This window comes from Eucalyptus grandis, chromosome 5 (genome assembly GCF_016545825.1).
Source record: "Eucalyptus grandis isolate ANBG69807.140 chromosome 5, ASM1654582v1, whole genome shotgun sequence".
In the NCBI taxonomy this organism is placed as follows: Eukaryota; Viridiplantae; Streptophyta; class Magnoliopsida; order Myrtales; family Myrtaceae; genus Eucalyptus; species Eucalyptus grandis.
Genome location: NC_052616.1, coordinates 60,755,793 through 60,768,887, shown reverse-complemented (window position 1 = coordinate 60,768,887; position 13,095 = coordinate 60,755,793).

Genomic DNA, 13,095 nt, shown 5'->3' with positions numbered 1-13,095 from the left:
AAGTGTATGTGACGAAAAAGTCCAAAAAATAACCTTGGATATTATTCACATGATAGGTTTGAATGATCATGATGAAGAGACTGTTGGGTAAGACTTGCCGCTCTTAAACGAATGATAGTAATTCGTTGTTGGAATTTTCACTGTTATCTCTACCATGCACCATATAAAATCTTGTACATTGGCTTAGATTCTGCACATCATGTAAAGACGGACGCAAAACACTTTTCGAGGTACAACAAAGTGCATGTGACGAAAAAGTCCAAAAAATAACATTTGATGTCGTTCACATGATATGTTTGAATAATCATGATGGAGAGACTAATGGGTAAGACGTACCGCTCTTAAACAAATGATAGTAGTTTGTGATTTTCACTGTTATTTCTAGCACACGTCGTATAAAAACTTATGGGCTGGCATAGATTCTACATGTCATGTAAAGACAGACACAAAACAATTTTTTGAGGTACAAAAAAGTGCATCTAACCAAAAAGCCGAAAAATTAATCATAGATGTTGATCAAATGGCAGATTTGAATGGTCATGATAGATAGATTATTGGGTAAGACCAACTGTTCTTAAACATATGATTGTCATTCGTGACTACATTTTTCATTGTTGTCTCTGCCATGCATGATATAAAAACTTGCATGGTGGCGTACATTCTGCAAGTCATATAAAGACTGGTACAAAATAATTCTTCGGGGTATGAAAGAGTCCAAAAAATAACCATCAATGTTGTTCACATGATAGGTTTGAATGATTATAATGGAGAGACTATTGGATAAGACCTGTTGCTCTTAAACGAATTATAGTAGTTCATGATTAGATTTTTCACTGTATCTCTACCACGCATCATATAAAAACTTGTAAGCTGGCATAGATTCTGCATGTTATGTAAAGACAAACACAAAACAATTCTTCGAGGTATGAAAAAGTGCATCTAATCAAATAGTCAAAAAATTAACCGTAGATGTTGATTATGTGGTAGGTTTGAATGGTCATGATAGAGAGACTATTGGGTAAGACTAACCAGTCTTAAACGAATGATAGTCATTCGTGATTAGATTTTTTCATTATTGTCTTTGCCATGCTTCATTTAAAAACATTCACATTGGCGTACATTATGTAAGTCATGTAAAGAAGGATGCAAGAGAGTTCTTCGAGGTACGAAAAAGATGCATAAAACGAAAAAGTCCAAAAAATAATCTTGGATGTTGTTCACATGATAGGTTTGAATGATCATGATAAAGAGACTATTGAGTAAGACCTACTGCTCTTAAAGAATAATAGTAGTTTGTGTTTAGATTTTTCATTATTATCTTTACCACACATCTTATAAAAACTTGTACGCTAGCATAATTTTGTGCATCATGTGAAGACGGATGCAAAACAGTTGTTCAAGGTATGAAAAAGTGCATCTAACCAAAAAGTCAAAAACCGAATCGTAGATGTTGGTCACGTGGTAGATTTGAATAGTCATGACGAAGAGACTATTAGGTAAGACCGGTTGTTATTGAACGAATTATAGTCGTTTATGATTAGATTTTTCACTGTTATCTCTTTCATGCATCATATATAAACTTGTACTCTGGTGTAGATTTTGCAAGTCATGTAAAGACGAACACAAGACAATACTTCGAGGTACAAAAAAAGTGCATTTGATGAAAATGTCTAAAAATTAATCATGGATGTAATTCACAAGGTAGGTTTGAATGGTCTTGATGAAAAAACTATTGGGTAAGGCAGGCTGTACTTAAACGAATGATAGTCATGCGTGATTGGACTTTGTTTATCTGGACACGTGCATTTGACTCTTAAGTAGCTAATAATTTCGTGAGACTGACAGTTCTTCAAAGAAGAACCATTGGTTTAGAGCTGAGCTATATTTCTCTTTCCTTTGGAAGCATGCATTTTGCTTTTACGGGGCAATTATTAACGGTGGGCCTAATAGTTCTTGAAAGAATGGTATTGTTCCAAAATTAGATTTTATTTCAATATGAAGAGGTCATTTGATCACTTGTGTAAGAGAGAAGAACAACGTAAGTCCCATAACTTTCATACGGTGCTCATTTGGGACTGTAATTTTTTCCACACTTAGGTGCAACATCAAAGTAAAATCAATCATTTAAGTACCATTTCAGGAAAACCATCCTCCATGGATTTTCTATTTTTAAATTTTTTTAATCTTAAAATTCTTAGTTTATATTGTTTTTGTTTTTTTTAGGGGCTAGGGAGGAGTGTGAAACCCTCCCAAAATGGGCAAGGCCGCGACAAGAGTTTTTAACTAGCAAGGGTTGCTAGAGACCCTTGCAACCCAAAAAAAAGGGAAAATAAAGAAAATAATAATTCAAAAATAATAATTAATGAATATTAAAAATTATTCACGTTAGAACTAATGCAAAGTCACAGTAAACAATCAACATCCATGTCAGATTTTCCAATAAGATAAATCACCAATGACACTCAAGTGATTGATTTTTCACAGTCATGACACTTAAGTATGCGAAAAAAATAATTAAAAGTACTCAACTGAACACTATACGAAAGTTGTGACATTTGCGTTATTCATACCCTTCGTGTAAAGAACGATAGTTGTTCCGATTTTTTTTATTTGGAGATGTGTACCTGACTTTCGAAGCAACTCATTGATGGGCCCGATTACTTAGGTAAGATTGACACTTCCTAAAAGAATTTAATTGTTCTAGAACTAGATTGATTTATTTATTGAAAAGCATGCATTCCTTCTAAGTACCAATCATTAATGGGGTCATCACTCCGCTAAGATCGACACTTCTTGAAAGACTAGATCTTCTCCTAGAATTAGGCTTTCTTTATCAAGACATACTCATTCGACTTTTAAATTTCCAATTATTAATGTGCTTATTGATAAGATTGATAATATTATTGGAAAATCATCAGAAGATTAGATTAGAGTATGATTTGATTCTGCTATCGGAAGATTAGATTAGAGTGGTTGATATGATTTGATTCAGATTATTCCAATTGCAGATAAATTGATCCAGTCAATCTGTTAGATTAGATATTCGGAATATTGAATAGGAAATCTAGTTGTCTTATTAATATAAATAGCATTATGTATTGTAGAATAATTGTAAGTATTATGGCTTTCAGTGAAGAACATTTTTCTCAAATTTATCTTTGAATCATTGTTTTCTTGAATCCTCTTATTTTCTTCACTTATCATTAAGTAAAATTGGCAGTTCTTGAAAAAAGTAATAAGTCTTTCTAGAATCAGATTTTTTTATTATTATTTGGAAACACGTAAATGATTAGTGAGTATAAATTATTCATAGGCTAATCATGAAATCGACAGTTGTTGAAAAAATAGTAATTGCTCTAAAGCTAGAATTTTTTTATCTAGAAGGTACCAATCCTTAATAGGCTAATCGCTCTGGTAAGACTGACATATTTTGAACGAATAGTAATAGTTATAGAATCAGAATTCTTTTATTTGGAAACGCGCATTTGACGTCTAAGCACAAATCATTAACTGAGACAGGAGTCATAAATGGGGCTGCACTTAGCAAGGAGTTTCCGAAGCCTAGCTGAATGCTTTCGTATATTCTGAGCAGTAGAAGCTTTCAAAAAAATCAAAACGGTGATTTAAAGTGATGGGCCAAGTTCCATATAGAATCATAAAACCAAAATAAATAACTATCTCATGCGCTAGCGCCATTCGGAGGTAACCCTTTAGGAGTAATTTATCTAATTGGTTAGATATGAACAAACATATAAACCCATAACCAAACGAGACCCAACACAATAACTTCAGTTCATTGAATTATTGTTTTGGTTATGGGTCAAGAAGATTTTCTGTCTGCATCCAGATGGAGATAATGGGAGAACTTGTGAGCTGGACAAGTTAGGCTGCGCATGACAAACTTCCCCAACCCAAAATTTCTATTATTCTCTTCCCCAGAATAAAAAAAAAGAATAGAAACCTGTTTGATAACGGCAACTTAGGGTGTTTTGTTTCGGAACAAACGGATTTTGTTCCGGGGTTTTGGAAAAAAAAAAAGAAACGCGTTTGGTTGCGTTTCTGTTTTTTAGGGAACGAAATAAGAACAAAAAAAGAAACAACAATTTGTTGTTTTTGCTCCGAAAACAAAAATAAGGAAACGTTTCTTCTCTCTCTTCTTCTTTTTTTCTTTTCTTCTTCTTTTATTCTTTTTTTCTTTCACCGGTCGCGCCTCGCCATTGACCGCCCTTGACCGCCACCCGCCATCACCTACCAACAGCCTTGCCCAACCACGGTTGGCTCGGCCCGCCGCCGACCGGCAAGCCGCCGTGGCCGGGCGAGGCCGGCCACCGTCGGCCGGTCGCCGACGAGGCCGGTGACCGGCCGAAAAAAAAAAAAAATAAAAAGAAAGGAAAAATGAAAAATAAAATAAAAATGTTTAAAAAATTAAAAGAAACAAAAAAAAGAATAAAATTTACCAAACGTGTTTCTGTTCATTTTTATTCCCGGACCAAACGTTACCAAACGCGTTCTTTTGTTCAAAAATTGTTCCCGAACAGAAACACTTTTTTGTTCTGTTCCCGGAACAAAAAAAAACAAAACGTTACCATTCGCACCCTTAGTTTTTGTTCACGGGAACAAAAAGTTAGCTCGAGAATGGTTTTGGAATAGAAATGAGAAGTAAAAAAAGTTACTTCTTGTTCCCGGAAACAAGTTTAAGAAATAAGTGAATTTTTTTTTTTCTTTTATTCTTCTCTTGCTAACCGCCATTGACCGCCGTTGACCACCACCCTCGCCGTCGCCCGCCCCGGCCGACAGCCGCCGGAGGCCGGCCGACCGACCGCCGCCGCCGGCCGCCGGAGGCCGACCGACCGCCGCCGCCGTCGGTGGGCTGCCCGGCCGACCATTCTTTGCCGTCGCCGGAGGCCGACCGACCACCGCCACCGCCGCCGGTCGTCGCCGGTCGCCGCCGAACGCTTCGCCGGTTAACGGGCGGCGACGTGCGGCGGCGGCGGGCGATGGCGGCGGTCTACCGGCAAAAAATAAAAACAAATAAATATAAAAAAGAAATTATTTTTTACCAAACACATTTCTATTATTTTTCTATTTCTAGAGTAAAAATTTTGTGTAGTTACCAAACGGGTTTTTTTACATATAAATTGTTCCCCATAATAGAAATAGAAAAGAATTATTTCTGAAAAAAAATTGTTCCATGGCCAAGAAATGTTGCCATGCGTAGCCTTAATTGCCCAAGCCCCAAGCCCATATTCTAGAGAAGTGAGAATTTGGGCTGCTTTTACAGTCAAATCCGATCCATTTATGTTTAATTAACGCATTACCTCTGTTCTTCAATCCTGTAAGCTTAATCTAAGAGACAACTCTAAACCGTTGTGTCTAATTTATAACTAATAAAAAAAAAACACAAATCAAGCACAAAACAGGAATATGTACAACAGAAATAACGCGCCCTCCCGTGCCTCGAAAAAGTTGGGATAAACATTTTTTTATGGATAAAATCATTCAAATTCATAAGGATTTTAATGCGTTCCATTTCAAGAGAAGGTTATACATGTCGCTGTTTCTTATTTGGTAATGGAGATTCAAAGCTGTAAATTGATATCTTGCTTTTAAGATGGTCACCGTTGGCCCCCGCTGAATTTGCTTAGATATAAAGTCCCAAGTCATAAGACATTGAAAATCAGGCCAAACTTTAATCGGGTCGGATTTCATATGCTGATTCAAACTCAGGATATAAATTAATAAAAAATATCAATTATGCACAAAGCTAGCTGAAATATAACATCATGACTCCTCAGGAGTTAGGAAATCATTGTGAAAACCACATTGCATGGACTGCACAACCATAATTATTTGAAGATAAGCAATTGATCGGCACGTTGAACTAGATTCCGCATTTGAATGAGTTCAAAGTTCTAATCTTATGCTGCATCTAATTTTTAAGTTCTATCTATATTATTATCAATATTACTACTACATTGAAGTGTCCTCTGGAAAAAAAAAAAATAATAAGGAGCCAATTAAGGCGACAGTGATGAGCGTAGAAATCGAAGTTTGGCGATAAGAAAAGAAGAAATTTATTTATAATACGAACTTAGTCATGGATTGGGCGAGATATCACATTTTTTTTATTGACTTTCATATGAATTATTGCATATTTTTCAATAAAACTTTCACAAAGCAGCAGGCCCACTAACCCCCCTTTCCATTCGTCAGTTTGTTAAATTTAAATTAAGAAAATCAAAATAATAAATTAAATAAAATAAATATAAATATAAATAATATTGAAATTCTAATAAAAAAGAAAATTTAAAATAACAACAATTTTTATTTTTATTTTTCCTATTTTTATTTCTATATTTTATTTCTTTCTATTCTAAAATATATATTTTCTATATATAGAATATATATTTAATTTAGTACTTCAATTTATTATTTAGTATTGCATGGATATGCATGCATTGCAAAACACAACTACTCCCATAATTTTTTTATTTGTCAGAGGAATATTGGTTGGAGCAAACATTAGTGGGCTGGCCAAAAATCTTTGAACACACGTACATGCGATGTCCTTTTTCTGTCCAGGAGATAAAAACGTGACATTTGTGTCATCTCTACCATGAACTTTTTTTTTGTCAGTGGACCATCGGTTGGAGCAAACATTAATGACCTGGCCACAAATCTTTGAACAAACGGACACGCGATCTCTCTCTGTTTTCTTTTCTTTGGTCGGTGGACTATTGATTGGAGCAAACATTAATGGCCGGCAGAAAATCTTTGAACACACGTACATGCGATCTCCTTTTTCTTTTTCTGTCCAAGAGATGAAGACGTGACATTCATGTTATCTCCATCATGAATTTCTTTCTGTCAGTGGACTATTGATCGGAGCAAACATTAATGGCCTGGCCAAGACTCTTTGAACACACGTACATGCCATCTCCTTTTTCTGTCCCAGGAGATGAAGACGTGACATTCATGTTATCTCTATCATGCATCATATATAAAAATGTGTACGCTGGCATAAATTCTGCATGCCAAATAGTGACCTCGAGGAACAGTTTTGCATCCGTATTAATTAGATGCCCTTTTCGTACTAAAAAATTATTTTGTGTCGTTTTTACATGACATGTTGGGTCTATGCCAGCATACACGTTTTTATTTGGCACATGATAGAGATAAGATCTGTAAGTCACCAAATTATTAACTAGTCAAGGTCAAATATATTTGTCCAAATAAAATTAAAAAATTCCAATCATGAACAACTACCGTTTTGCTTAAAAACAATCATTGAACCTATTGGGTAAACAAGCCATGACACGTGGTAGGGATAAAAAAAAAAAAAAATTCAATCCCGAACAGCTATCATTTGTTTTAGGACGACCATTCAACCTATTCCACCTATTGGGCAAGATCGGCCATTCTTTAAAAAATGGTAGGCATTTGTGATTAGATATTTTTTTCTTTGACACGTGCATTTGACTCTTAAGTAGCTAATGATTCAATAGGACTTACAGTTCTTGAAAGAACAACCATTGGTTAGAGTTGGGTCTTTTAATTTTTCCCTTTTGAAGCACGCATTTTGCTTTTAAGGGGCAATTATTAATGGTAGGACTAATAGTTCTTGAAAAAATAGCAGTTATTCCAAAATTAGATTTTGTTTTAATACGAAAACGTGCATTTGATCACTCGTGTAAGAGTGAGAGTTTCCGAAAGAATGATAGTTGTTCTAGAATTAGATTTTTTTTTATTTGGAAACATGTGCGTGACTTTTAAAGCAAATCATTAATGGGCCCAATTACTAAGGTAAGATTGACAGCTCCTAAAAGAAATGTAGTTATTCTAGAACTAGATTTATTATTTATTTATTCAAAAACATGCATTCCTTCTTAAGTACATATCATTAATGGGGTCATCACTTGGCTAAGATTGACACTTCTTGAAAGACTAGTTTTGTTGTAGAATTAGGCTTTCTGCATCAAGACATGCTCATTCAACTTTTAAATTTCCAATCATTCAGGAGTAGATCGCACGGTAAGATTGGCAGTTCTTGAAAAAAGTGATAAGTTGTAAATGGGACTGCACTTAGCAAAGAGTTTCCAAAGCCCAGCTGAATGCTTTCGTATATTCCGAGCAATAGAAGCCTTCAAAAAGATTAAAATTGTGATTTAAAAGTGATGGGCCAAGTTCCAAATAGAATCATAGAATCAAAATAAATAACTATCTCATCAGTTTGCACCATTTGGATGTAACCCTTTAGGAGTAATTCATCTAATTGGTTAGATATGAACAAATGGGTAAACCCATGATCAAACTGGACCCAGCACGATAACGTCAGTTCATTGAATTATTGTTTTGGTTTAGGGTCAAGAAGATTTTCTTGCCTGCATCCGGATGGAGATGATGCGAGAACTTGGGAGCTGGACAAGTTGATTGCCCAACCCCAAGCCCCAAGCCCCAAGCTCCAAGCCCATATTCTGTGAAAGTGAGAATTTGGGCTGCTTTTACATTTAAATCCGATTCATTTATGCTTAATTTACGCATTGTCTCTGTCCTTCAAGCCTGTAAGCTTAATCTAACGGATAACTCTAAACCGTCGTGTCTAATTTATCACTAATATAAAAATAAAACTAAAAAACCAATCAAGCACAAAGCAGGAATATATACAACAGAAATAATGCGTCCTCCCATGCCTTAATATAGTTGGGATAAACATCTGTTGATGGATAAAATCATTCAAATTCATAAAGATTGCAATTCGTTCCATTTAAATTTTTGTGGAGTAGGCTGTACATTTTCTCGTTGTTTCCCATTTGATAATGGAGATTCAAAGCCGTAAATTGATATCTTGCTTCTTAGATGGTTACATGGGTTAAGTAACGGAACAGAACCCGCCCCATAGGCCCAATTTGTTGATTTGGATGGGTTTCGGCCTTTTACAAGGGAAGTAAAAGGAACTCGGGTGGAAACGAGTTAATCTTGTTCATAAGTCAGTCGAGGTCGGCTTACGAGTTACTGGAGCTTGGCTTTTGTCGAGGCGAACTAGATTCAAACAATCGAGGAACGGCTGACGGTTCGAACTTAGTTTCCTTACGATTCCCAGAAAATCTTTTCTGGAAAAACATTTTTCATTTTCCGGCATTTGTTTCGCTTAGGAAAATAAGTCAACGGAAAACGTTTTCTTGGTCGACAAAAACTATGCATAGTTTTAGCATAATGATTTCTTCTTCCAAAATATGATTGAGAATCGATGCTTCAAATTGAAACTCTACGTTTGAACACAGGAACTCTAATAACTCTAATTCCCAAGTCTCCAATGCTCAGGTTGGGTCCATCAATGCCGGGACCGAGTGTTTGACGCACGAGCACAAGTCCATCAAGATTGGACCTTAGTCCATTAAGGTAGGTCTTGGGACCTCAGTTCCTAGGCTTGGGCCCCTCATGCCTATGTCCAAGTCCATCGAGGTTGAGCCCAAATCACTAGTGCCCATACCGTGCGTGAGTTGTTAGCACTTGAGCTCAAGTCATTGATTAATGAAACGTTAATTTTTAAAATATATATATTTTAAAAATTAAATTTTCAATTATTTTATTAACAAAATTTATATTATTAATATTTTTATTTTATTTTTAAACTCAAAATTTTAATTATTTTTATTTAAAAATTAACTTTTTTTCTTTTTTTTCGTTTCTTTTTCTTTTTCTTTTGCTTCTTCCTCAACCAATTGTGGACCCAAAGCAACAAGGGGTGCCCTCGGCGACCAACCCCAAGCAAGGGACAAGCTCACCGATCAAGCAAGGCTCCAACCTATTTTTTAACCAAAATTTTAATTATTTTTATTTTAAAAACTAACTTTTATTTTTTTTCGTTTTTTTCTTTTTCTTTTTGCTTCTTCCTCAACCAATCGTGGACCCAAAACAACAACTAGCGACCAACCCCAAGCGAGGGACAAGCTCGCCGATCAGGCAAGGCTTGAGCCTTGCTGATCAAGCAAGGCTCCAACCGAGCAAGCTCAAGCTTACCTCCGAGGCTAGTCACCAACCGTGGCAATGGTTGGCAATTGGTCAAAGAAGAAGAAAAAGAAAAGATAAAAAAAAATAAAATAAAAATAATTAAAATTTTGATTTTCTACAAAAAAAAAAAAATACATAATATTAAAAGGAGTGCACAAAGGAAAATCTCATTTTTGTGTTTGATCGAGCATTGAAAAATATTATCATTTTCTAGGAAAATGGCTTTTTGAAAAGCGTTTTTCAAAATTGTCATATTTTTCGCAAAAAAATGGAGGCTTAGGCTCTATTCATTTCATGAAAAATTAATGATTTAGAAAAAATTTCTCTCAAAATAATCGCTTATTACTTAAAATAATTATCCAAGAAAAAAATTCATTATTGATGACAATTATGTCTAAAAATTTTGTAGACAATGAAAAAAATTTGTTCGTTCATTTTTGTGAACAATATAAACAATCATTTTTAAGAAAATTATTTTCAAATCATTTATTTTTTGTTGAATAAATAAAATCAAATTACGTTATCCTATCCAGTATCTAATGACACGTCTAGGTTGGGATAAACTTGAATATATCAACATAGTGGATAACTTATCCTGGAGCTAGGGTGGCATAACAGATTGAATGTAAAAATTACAAACAAAGATTAAACAAAAATTGAGAACAGGAATGAAGGATTGCTTGTTTCTATTCACCCACTCGAAAACATGGCCATAGCTGTAATTAAGCGGCATACTTCACTTTGCAACGAGGGCTTTCCAACTAAAGTCAATGTGCTGCTCCGATCATCCAATTAACTTGTAACTGGTGATAAAAAAAAGTCACGCTCTAGTGTTAATTTTAGACCCAATTAAAATTTTAATTTCCAAGTTTTAGGTTAGCTTAAATATGGATTTAAAAGTAATGTCAAATTGAGGGCTAATGGTCCTCAATTGGCGTAAATTCGCTCAAACCCTTATCTCATGCAACATTAAGATTTTCATTTTAATTTGAACCCTATGAAGATTCTGTATGAGGAGTTGCCACAAGGTTATTGGGTAAATTAAGTGTGGTAGGAAGTATGCCTCACTTTCTATGGAACTAGAAATCTAGAGTCGGGGTTGATTACATTAGTTATTTAACCGGTGCCCTTTTGCTACCTAAACTTGATTATTTGTTAGCTAAGGTATCCACGTAGTCTTTTTATCAAATTATAAATCCTAAGGTTTTTGTCTGTTTAGCGTTCATGCAAAGGTCTAACCTAACCATTCCATTAAAGTAAAGCAAATCACGACATATGAAAGTAACATAAGAATCACAAACAATTAATCAAAGGTAGTAATGAAAGAATGAGTAAAGAGTAAAGTGCGATAAAATAACCCAATACAAATCAGACAAAGAATATAATATGACCTTACTATTAAGTCCTATGATATCAACCCCTATGAATTTGACTTAGAGACTATCCTATCTTCAAATGGGTAATATGGGTTATTGAAACTTTTGGAGAGACAAGAAACCCCAAGTTGGCACTTTGTCATCCTAAGTCAGGGTCATAATTCAGCTTTTGGATATTAGATGCTCATTTAGTCCCTTTCAAGTTTCTCCTAGGTTACGCCATGTCCTCGTTACCTAACCAATTATCTGAAGTGAAACCTAAATTTAACTAACTTACTATGATTTTTTATTTCTTGTGAAGTGACATTTCCAAACTACTATCTCTATATTAATCTGATTATATTTCTCAAACTAAATCTAATTTATTCGTTAAGACAAATCGGCTAAACAAATCCTGAGTGATTTTAAACTAAACCAAAAATCCAAAATTTAGCCCAAAATGAACACACACAAAATTATCAATTGATCAATCAAATAAAGGCACGAGTTACGTTAAAAATCAAAGAATAGAACTTTCCTAACTATATGAATTCCATTGAAACGAAACTAAACTAAGTCTAATAATAAAATCTAACAACCTAATCACGGTCTATTTCTCTTACCAAATTTCATAATTTTTCTATTTCCAGATTTTTTTAATTTGTTTTTATTTTCTGCAAAATGAGGACTAGGACTGGGCCCCATTCTCGGGCTAGGTCCACAACATCAGGTATTGGCTACATAAAGACAGACCATGAACAAGCTTATTAATCAAGCAGTCAAAATTCACAGGCTCAATATTGAATGTAACACGATACTGAATGTAACACGTCAAGCCCATTGCATACCATAAACTCTCTAAACCCGATTTTAACCATAAACCCGTTAAAGTTGACTCAACTAAATCCACAATAAGGCCATATTAAAACCATGTTCAACCACAGCTACATTCAAGTCAACACTAAGCCCATTTCCATCTCATTTTTTTATCTTCTATTATTTGTCTTGCATTTCCCCCTATCTCTTTCCTCTGGACGCTTGCAAATTTCATTTTTCCTTTTATCTTCTTCAGAATTCAACATCCCCCAGAATTTGTAATAGGAAAAGATGCTTACCAGTGTAAGAAAACTCACTTCATTTGAGCTATGGAAACTCATGTTTCGATATTAATATACAAATTAAATTACCATGTCTAAGTTGCCTGCTTCGAACAGGTTTGAACTTACATGTAAGCATGGAAAACTACCACAAAGGTAGTGGCGGAGTTGTTTATTATTGATCCAAAGAACAAGAGTAATAAAAAAATGTATTTAAAGAATTGTACTGTTGTTAATTGCGCCAAAGCCTCAAGCGCTGGATTGCGCAGCAAGGCAAGCCCTGCTCAGTTCTTACCTGCCCCTCCTTCCATGGTGGCTAAACCTGCTTATCCAGGTAGACCCATTTATATGCTCAATTTCTAAATTGATAATCAGTAACCTAACACAAACCGATCATACCATTTTAGTACTTAAACCTTATTTTACTGAGTATACATAATAAATAATTAATCGAAATTATCTGGTTGCTTATATACTAAGAATTCGTTAAAAACACATCTTTAAAGACTTACGTTGTGTCAAGCGTTGACCTCTGCAGGAAGAGATTACGTTGTCTTAACCGCTCGTAAGGAGCCACGTAACTCCTGTGCCAGGAAGAAACCAGCTCAGCTAACCGCGCACCGTGCATGCAT